Source organism: Mastomys coucha, unplaced genomic scaffold (genome assembly GCF_008632895.1).
Source record: "Mastomys coucha isolate ucsf_1 unplaced genomic scaffold, UCSF_Mcou_1 pScaffold20, whole genome shotgun sequence".
Taxonomy (NCBI): Eukaryota; Metazoa; Chordata; class Mammalia; order Rodentia; family Muridae; genus Mastomys; species Mastomys coucha.
Window position 1 is genome coordinate 5,201,762 of NW_022196903.1, and position 10,755 is coordinate 5,212,516.

The following is a 10,755-nucleotide window of genomic DNA, read 5'->3' on the forward strand; positions in this document are numbered from 1 at the left end:
GCTAGACTGGAACCAGAGATCCTCCTGCCTTGGATAGATGCTGAGATGATAGGATGTCCTATCATGCTAGCTTTAAGTGACTTTTCTTCATCTTCCATCTTTTTTCTAGCTCATTCTGCATCATCCCACTGTGGACTTTTACCTTTCCACTTAAAAATTCTCTCCTCCTGGACTGGAGAGATGGCTCAGGGGTTAAAATCATTGGCTGCTCTTCCAGGGGAACTGGTTTCAATTCCCAGCACCGACATGGTGGCTTATAACCATCCATAGCTCTTGTTCCAGGGGATCCACACCCTCTTCTGACCACCAATGGGCATCAGAGTCCACAGACATACATGTAAGCAAAACATTCATGCAATGGAAATAAATATAAAAAAGTAAAAATGTCTCTCTTTTTACAAACCTTCCATTAGTTTCCAGGTGTTCCCTTGTTTCATCTAGCAGAGCATGCTCAAAGTGCCAGTGAAAATCAGGACCAAAAAAGGATGGTTACTGGATGGTGGGATCTGAAATTAGAATCAAAATGCAGATTCAGAGCTGAACAGAACAATGAACTTCTTCATAGGAAAACTTCCCCCTGAATTCAGTGTGTGCTGAAGGGACTATAGGGTTAGAGATCTTTTGAGGCTACTGATAATAAGGACTGGGGAGAGCAGTGGGCCAATGAGAAAAGTCTGTTTCCTTCCCTTAGAAAGTGAAAGCTAGGCCTTAGTATTAGCTACTTTTCTTGTTGCTGTGACAAAATAACTTAAGAGAAAAGCAACTTAAAGAAGAAAGGTTTACTACAGCTTATGGTTTAATGGCCTAAGGTATAGCAGGCTAGGGAAGGCATGACAGCAAGAATATGAAGCAGCTAGTCACATAACTCACAGTCAGCAAGCAGAAAGAGAGGGAAAGAGAGAGAGAGAGAGGGAGGGAGGGAGGGAGGGAGAGAGAGAGAGAGAGAGAGAGAGAGAGAGAGAGAGAGAGAGAGAGAGAGAGAGAGAGAGAGAGAGAGAGAGAGAGAGATTGATTTTCAGTCTTGGATCCTAATCCCTAGCGTCATTCTTTCTTCATCAGTTGAACCTCACAGACAGAAACAGGGGTATGTCTCCTTGGTGACTAACTCATCACCGGTCTATTCCTGTCAACTTGATACCCAAACGTAAGTTTTAACAATAACATTTCCACCGCTGTCCTCTCGAAGGTTCATGTTGATCTCTTAATGGAAAATGCATTTAGTCACCTTTAACAATTGCCAAGTCTTAACAGTCCCAACATTGTTTCAAAGTCTTCTTCTGAGACTTAAGGAAACATTTTAACTCCTGAAAGATTAAAACAAAGCCACACACTCCCAACACACCAAGGCACAGACTTAAGCATTCCTATTCTGAAAGGAATGGATAGGGGTCACAGTAAGGACAGATTGTACTAAAGCAAGACTGACATGCTGAGCAGTTCCATGGACTTGTGGTGGCATCAACTGGGACTCAACACACTTGGGAACCCCCACCTCTTCCAGTTTGATACCTGGAGCACATGTAACTATTCTCATGGTCCAGCTCAACTCTTTATACTTTCCTTTGTGGATGCCTCCCTACCCCCAAATTCTGGCATCTCATTCAGCTTGAAGTCTCCATGGCAACTTAGACTTTGCTTTCACAGATTTACACAATGGCCTTTCTTGTGCTGCACCATATTGCCTGGTCTCAGTGACTTCTTGGAACCTTCATAGAAGTTTCTGTGACTTGATAACTCTTATATTATTTATACTTTCAAAACTAACATCATGTGGTTGATGTTCCTAAGACCCAATGACAGCTCAAGATAAAATTTGTACTTATCCCTTTAATGAAGACATTAGAGGTCTCTGTGCTCTGGTGGCTGAGCCTGGGGCTAATTCTCTAGGTTTTTGTGCATGGAACCTGTTCAATAGTACTCATAGTTCATCTCTTCCCCTTTCAAATGAATTTGAAGTTTAGAAATTGGAGGTTTCTGTGGGTTGGATCCTACTCTCAAGGTTCCCGTTCTATTGTCCCAGTGAAGAGGCTGCAGTTTCTCTTCAATGACATCAATCTCTTTAGTTATTTGTACCCACTTTGTCCACATCTTTAAACTCCCCTATGCTCCTTTCCTGGCCAAGTAGCCATATTTCTTTTTTTTTCCTCTGCTCTCTCATGGCAGAGCTAAGAGTAGTAGGCACTAGCCACCACACAGTCTGGATACTATTTTGTCTTGAAATTTCCTCTGCCAAACAACTTTGTCCATTACGTTTGATTTCAGCCTCACTCAAGATTTCAGGATGTGGAAGGTAGACATAATCTTTGCCACATTATGCGATGAGTGGTCTCTATCTCAGTTCCTGGTAAAGTCTTGTTCCACTTTGAAAGCTCTCAGTACTGAGCTTCCACTGCCCACATTTCCCATTGTCTTCAACCTGTTTACAGACCTAGGGATGCTCTAGCCTGCAGCTCCGTTTACATTTGTCTGCAAACCAACTCCATAGGTCTGTAACAACATAGTCAGGTCCGTGACAGCAATGGCCCAAATCCTTAGCAACAGTTTCCTGTATTAGTTACTTTTCTTATTATAGGATGGGGCATAATAGCAGCAATATGAGTTGGCTTATCATATTGTCAGCTTTCAGAATGGAACAGGACTCAACTAGGATCAGAAATAGAGACCACTTTATAGTATAATCTGGCAAAGTTTATGACTATCTTCTGTGTCCTTAAATTCTTTCACAGAGAGAGATGAATGCTGGTGCTTAACTCATGTATTTCTTCTGTTCCCCCCTGCCCTTGGGACTGCAGCTAATCGGAAGGATCACATGACCACATTGAGGGTGCACCCAAAGGCACGCCTTCGTGGAGATTCTCGGTGCAGTTAAATTGCCAATGAAGACTGATCACAATAGTCTTGCTTTGAAGTGGTCTTCACTAGGGCATCAGGGTTAGCCTTCTCTAGTCTGCCATCCTTAGCAAGATGATACCATGCAAAGGCCAATCCATCCAGAGATGTGAAGAAGTCAGAACCCCCACACAGCACACAGTGAGAAGGAAAATGCTGCAGTCATTTGATAAAATAGTCTAGCAATTCTTAAACTGTTAAATATAGGTCTGCCATGTAATCCAGCAGCTCCATTTCTGGATGTGTCCCATAGACATATGAAGACACATGTCTGTGTAGAAGCTTAACCATTTGTCTATAACTTCAAAATAAAAGATCAACTATCAGCAAACAAAAGAATAATCAGAGTATACAATAGACACACAATAAAAATTGGTTTGGTACCAAAGTATTGATACATGATACAACTTCAAAGAATTTGAGAATATTAAAAATGAATAAAGTAAGTCATAGTAGATAATACTATTCCATTCATTTTAAGGTCCAGAAAAGGAAACACTTTTATAGAGACAGAAATGTATTAGTGATCATTTAGGATGGATAGGGAGGAAAAGCCAAAGGATGTGGTTTTTTTTTTCTTTTTATCATTTTTAAATTGGTAACTGTTTTCTGACATTGACAAGTGACAATTTTTCATATATTTGTAAATTTGTGACTATATTAAAATTGATATTTCTGAATTATATCTCAATAAAGCTATATAAAAAAGTAAAAAGATGGTGTTTGTAGTTTTATTCCCACACACATACACACACACACATGCACATACACACACACATATACACATACACACACATACACATACGCACACACATACACATAAACACACACATACACACACATAAACACACAAACACACATACACACACATACATATAAACACACACATATACACACATACACAAACACATACACACATATACACACATATACACACATACATACACACAAACACACATACGCACACACATACATACATACACACACAAACACACATACACATACACACACATACACATAAACACACACATATACACACACATACACAAACACATACACACACATACACACATACACAAACACACACATACACACACATGCACACACATACACACACAAACACACACACATACACATGCATACACATGCACTGCATCATACATATACACGCAGCATCTCACTCCACAATACACCCATCTGTTGATAGAGTGAACAAACTGTCCTGTGATGTTTGAAAGAGAATGTCCCACATATATGTCCATGGGCTTTGACACCTGTGCCCAAGTTCCTGAAATAATCACTCAGACTGAATTATTTATGAAGAAATGCCTAAGCCAAAAGCTTTGAGTTATAGCTAGCTCATAACTCATTATCCTGTTTCTTTTATTCTAAGTCCCTTCAGGTGGTTAGTTATCTCTCCTCAGTTTCATGGGACTTTGTTCTCAGAGTTTGGTGGCAAATACCCTGTGCGTGACTATTTCCCAGAATCATCTCTCTCTCTTTAGGATGTCCCACCTTCTAATCCTGCCTCAGCTCATTGGCCATAGAGCTTTTATTGACAGGTGATGCTCCCACACAGGACACAAGGGATTCTGTCTAAACCCATAGACTTGTATGTTTGCATGTTTAGTCTCTAGTTGATGAACTATTTGGAGAGGATTATGTGGCCTTGTTGGAGTATGCTTCCCAGGAGGTCCTCAGTGACCAAGGAAACAGGAGAGAATTTCACCCAAATGTCCATGCCAACTGGGACACCCACACAGTCCATCAGAGGTAGGGCCTACCCCCTCACCCTCCACTCCACCGAGTTCCACTTCCCTTCCTTCCCACTTACCCACCCAGGGCCAGACCAGTGGCCTGATACCTGCTCAAACTCTAGAGCCTGCTAGCCTCACAGGAGATCTGCAGTAAGCAGGGACACAGGAGGCCTACTCTAACCAGAGACACAAGAGGTCCACACTAACCAGACTCAACACTGTCTGCCTCCAAGGATATCACCTCTAACTCAGGTTACAGAGCTCTTCCTACTTCTAAGGAGCCCAGTCAGAGACACCCAGGCCAGTTAATGCCAGAGAGAAACAAATGGCTAGAGGCAATCACAAGAGGATAAGCAACAGAGCCCAAGGCAATTTGGCACCATCAAAACCCAGTTCTCCCACTGCAGCAAGCCCAGGCTACCCTAACATGCATGAAAAGCAAGGTAGTGACCTAAAATCCCATCTCATTAAGATGATAGAGGCTTTTAAGGAGGATATAAAGAACTCCCTTAATGAAATACAAGAAAATGTATTTCAAGAAATTACAAGAAAATTCTATCAGATCTTCAAAGAAGCCCTAATACTCTTCAAACTATTCCACAAAATAGAAACAGATGGAAGACTACCCTATTTGTTCTGTGAAGCCACAGTCAGACTGATACCAAAACCACAAAAATACCCAACAAAGAAAACTTCAGACCAATTTCCCCTGTGCTTTTGGATGCAAAAATACTCAATAAAATTCTTGCAAACCAAATGCAAGAACACATCAAAATGATCATTCACCACAATCAAGTAGGCTCCATCCCAGGGATGCAGGGATGTTTCAATATACAGAAATCCATCAACATAATCTACCATGTAAACAAATGCAAAGAAAAAATCTTCATGATCATCTCATTAGATGCTGAGAAAGCATTTGACAAAATTCAACATCCCTTCATGGCAAAAGTCTTGGAAAGTTCAGTAATTAAAGGCCTATACCTAAACCTAGTAAAACCAATATACAGCAAACTAGTAGCCAAAATCAAGCTAAATGGAGAGAAACTTGAAGCAATCCTAATAAAATCAGGGACTAGACAAGGCTGCCCACTCTCTCCCTATCTATTCAATATAGTACTTGAAGTTCTAGCTAGAGTAATTAGATAACAAAAGAAGGTCAAAGGGATACAAATTGGAAAGGAAAAAGTCAAAATATCACTACTTGCAGATGATATGATAGTACACAAGTGACTCCAAAAAATCCACCAGAGAACTCCTAAACCTGATAAACAACTTCATATATAAAATTAACTCAAACAAATCAGTAGCCTTCCTATACTCAAAGAATAAACAGGCAGAGAAAGAAATTAGGTTAACAACACCATTCACAATAGTCACAAACAATATAGAATATCTTGGTGTGACTCTAAACAATCAAGTGGAAGATCTGTGCAAGAACTTCAAATCTCTGAAGAAAGAAATCAAAGAAGACCTCAGAAGATGGAAAGATCTCCTATGCTAGTGGATTGGTAGGATTAACATAGTGAAAATGGCCATTGTACCAAAAGCAATCTACAGATTCAATGCAATCCCCATCAAAATTCCAACTCAATTCTTCATAGCGTTAGAAAGAGAAATTCTCAAATTCATTTGGAATAACAAGAAACCCAGGATAGCACAAACTATTCTCGACAATAAAAGAACTTCTGGGGGAATCACCATCCCTGACCTCAAGCTGTATTACAGAGCAATAGTGATAAAAAGCTCAATGGTATTGGTACAGTGACAGGCAGGTAGATCAATGGAATAGAATTGAAGAGCCAGAAATAGACCCACACATCTATGGGCACTTGATCTTTGACAAAGGATCTACAACCATCCAGTGGAACAAAGACAGCATTTTCAACAAATGGTGCTGGTTCAACTGGAGATCAACATGTAGAAGAATGCAAATTGATCCATTCTTATCTCCCCATACAAAGTTCAAGTCCAAGTGGATCAAAGAATTCCACATAAAACTAGATAGATCGAATCTAGGAGAAGAGAAAGTGGGGAAAAGCCTTGAACACATGGGCACAGGGAAACATTTCCTGAACAAAACACCAGTGGCTTATGCTCTAATATCAACAATACACAGGTGGGCTCTCATGAAATTGAAAAGCTTCTGTAAGGCAAAGGACACTGTAAATAGGACAAAATGGCAACTAGCAGAGGGGGAAAAGATGTTTACCAATCTTGCATCCAATAGAGGGCTAATATACAATTTATAAAAAGAACTCAAGAAGTTAGACTCCAGAGAACCAAATTACCCTATTTAAAATGGGGGAACAGAGCTAAACACTCAGTTGAATTCTCAACTGATGAAATTCAAATGGCTGAGAAGCACTTAAAGAAATGTTCGACATCCTTTGTCATCAGGGAAATGTAAATCCAAATGACCCTGAGATTCTATCTCATACCAGTCAGAATGGCTAAGTTAAAAAACTCAAGTGACAGCCGATGCTGGCGAGGATATGGAGAAAGAAGAATATTCCTTGGTTGCTGGTACAACCACTCTGGAAATCAGAGTGGTGGTTCCTCAGAAAAATTGGACATAGTATTATTACTTGAGGACCCAGATATACCACTCCTGGACATATACCCATAAGATGCTCCAACAGGTAATAGGGGCGCATGCTCCACTATGTTCATAGCAGCCATATTTATAATAGCCAGAAGCTGGAAAGAACCCAGATGTCCCTCAACAGAGGAATGGACACAGCAAATGTGGTACATCTACACAATGGCGTACTACTCAGCGATTAAAAACAATGACTTCATGAAATTTGTAGGTAAATGGATGGAACTTGAAAATATCTTGAGTGAGGTAACACAATTGCAAAAGAACACACATAGTATGCACTCACTGATAAGTGGATATTATCCCAAAAGCTCCAAATATCCAAGATACAATTCACAGACCATATGAAATCCAAAGAGTGGATGCTTCAGTGTTTCTTAGAAGGGCAAACAAATCGTCACAGGAGGAAATATGGAGGAGACACAGTGTGGAGCACAGAATGAAGGGATGACCATCCAGAGACTGCCCCATCTGGGTATTCATCCCATATATAGTCACCAAACCCGGACACTATTGCAGATTCCTGGAAGTGATTGCTAATGGGAACCTGATATGGCTGTCTCCTGGGAGGCTCTGTCAGAGCCTGACAAATATAGTGAAGGATGCTTGCAGCCAACTCTTGGACTTAGTGAGACAGTTCCCGATGAGAGTTGGAGAAGGGACTGAAGGAGCTGAGGGGGTTTGCAGCCTTGTGGGCTGGGGGGACAATAGTGTCAACTGGCCAGATCACCAACCAAAGAGTACACATGGAGGGACCCATGGCTTGGGTGGCATATGTGGCAAAAGATGGACGTGTTGGACATCAGTGGGAGGAGCAGCCCTTGGTCTTGTAGGGGTTCGATGACCCTGTGTAGGGGGGAATTCCCGGGCAGAAGGTGGGAGTTTTGGGTGGGTGGGGGAGCACTCTCATAGACGCAGTGGGAGGAGGGATGGGATAGGGGGTTTCTGGAGGGGAGAATTGGAAAGGGATAACATTTGAAATGTAAATTAAGAAGATATCCAATGGGGGGAAAAACAAAACAAAAAACTACAGGCAAACATGTAGAAGCCCTTAAAGAAGAAACAAATAAATCCCTTAATGAAATACAGAAAAATACAATTAATCAGGTGGAAGAATTGAACAAAATGGTCCAAGAACTAAAAATGGAAATAGAAACAATAAAAGACAAAGGGAAGCAACCCTGGAGATGGACAACTTAAGAAAGAGATCAGGAGCTACAGATGCAAGTATCACCAACAGAATACAAGAGATAAGAGAGAAAATATCAGACGTAGAAGATACCACAGAAAATATTGAAACATCAGTCAAAGAAAATACAAAGTGTAAAAAGCTGCTAACCCAATATATAACCCAATTTCAGGACACAATGGAAAGATCAAGCCTAAGAATAATAGGACTATAAGAGAGTGAAGAATCCCAGCTCAGAGGGCCAGAAAACATCTTCAACAAAATCATAGAAGAAAACTTCCCTAACCTAAAGAAAGAGATGGCCATAAATTTACAAGAAGCCTAGAGAACACCAAATAGATTGGACCAGAAAAGAAAATCTTCTCATCATGTAATAATCAAAACACTAAATGCATACAACAAAGAAAGAATATTAAAAACTTTAAGGGGAAAAGGCCAAGTAACATATAAAGGCAAACCTATCAGAATTGCACCAGACTTCTCAATAGAGACTCTAAAAGCCAAGGATCCTGGACATATGCCATTCAGACCCCAAGAAAACACAAATACCAACCCAGGGTACTATACCTAGGAAAACTCTCAGTCATCATAGATGGAGAAACTAAGATATGCCATGAAAAAATCAAATTTAAACCATATCTTTCTACTAATCCAACCCTACAGAGGATACTAGAATGAAGTCTCCAACACAAGGAGGTAACTAAACACAAGAAAACACAAGAAATTAAACAGTTTACAGCAAACACAAAAGAATAGAATCATACACACATAATACCACCTCCAGCAAGAAAAATAACAGAAACTCCCAATCATTTGTCTTTAATATCTCTCAACATCAGTGGACTCAATTCCTTAATAAAAAGACACAGGCTAACAGACTAGATACTTACACAGGAGCCAGCATTTTGCTGCATACAAGAAACATACCTCTGAGATAAAGTCAGACACTATCTCAGGGTAAAAGACTAGAAAAAAGTTTTCCAAGTAAATGGTCCTAAGAAATAAGGTGGAGTAGCCATTCTTATATCCAAATAAAATAGACTTTCAACCAATTGTTATCAAGTGAGAAGAGGAGGGACACTTCATATTCATCAAAGGAAAAATCCGCAAAGAGAAAGTCTCCAATCTGAACATCCCCAAATACAAGGGCACCCACATTCATAAGAATGAATAGAAAGAAACTCTATTAGAAGATAAAAACACACATTGAACCTCACACAGTAATAGTGGAAGTCTTCAACATCCTACTCTCACCAATGAACAGGTCAAAACTAAACAGAGACACAGTGAAACTAACAGAAGTTACGAATGAAATGGATTTTACAGATATCTACAGAACATTTCACCCCAAAATGAGAATATACCTTCTTCTCAGCACCTCATGGAACCTTCTCCAAAACTGCCCATATAATCAAACATAAAACAAGCCTCAACAGATACAAGAAGATTGAAATAATCCCATGCATTCTATCAGATCACCGTGGACTAAGGCTAGACTTCAATAACAACAAAAACAACATACTCACATACTCATGGAAATTGAACAACTTTCTGCTCAGTGATAACTTCTTCAGGGAAGAAATAAAGAAATCAAAGACTTCATTGAATTCAATGAAAATGAAGACATATTGTTGTTGTGGATTGCTGACTTTTTTCGGCCCCCTCAAAAAGGGATGCCTGTTCTCAGGTGAGGTCAGGTGAAACCTGAATTAGTCAGATTAGGCTAGAGCCTGTGATTGCGGAGTAGAAGGGAAGGTGGAGCTGAAAGTTTTTAGGGGAGAGAGAGAGATGGGAGGGGGGAGACAGGGAGATGAGAAAGGGAATGGAGAGAAGATGGAGGAAGAAGATGAATCACAACCACATGATCTGAAAGATCCACAGGTACCTATGGATATCATTGAAGGGCAATAGAGTAATATAGGGTGCATTTGCTCATCTAGGTGTGCAGCTTGTATTTATATCAATTGAGTTTTGAGTTCTTTCTGTGGGCATTTTGGAGTTGAAGATTTACTGTTATAAATCTGGCTGACAAATTACAAGCCTCTGGAGTTTTCATTTTATGGGGGAAAGAGATTAGAGCCAGTGGGGTGCATGGCCTGGGAAGATAAAAGCAGTTCTGGCAACAGCAAACCTGGGATAGCGACGGGGATAGCGATGGGGTTAGCCATGGGGATAGCGATGGGGTTAGCCATGGGGATAGCCATGGGGATAGCGATGGAGTTAGCCATGGGGATAGCCATGGGGATAGCGATGGGGATAGCGATGGGGTTAGCCATGGGGATAGCGATGGGGTTAGCCATGGGGATAGCGATGGGGTT

The 10,755-nt window shown here is 40.5% G+C and overlaps 1 long non-coding RNA gene across 1 annotated transcript; it reads left to right on the plus strand.

The window, feature by feature from the left end:
• Nucleotides 1–286: 286 nt before the first annotated feature.
• On the plus strand, nucleotides 287–3,598 carry LOC116098574. Its single transcript, XR_004121874.1, has 3 exons — nucleotides 287–337; nucleotides 1,060–1,144; nucleotides 2,793–3,598. It is a non-coding gene; the product is annotated as an uncharacterized LOC116098574 (long non-coding RNA).
• The last annotated feature ends 7,157 nt before the right edge of the window (nucleotides 3,599–10,755 follow it).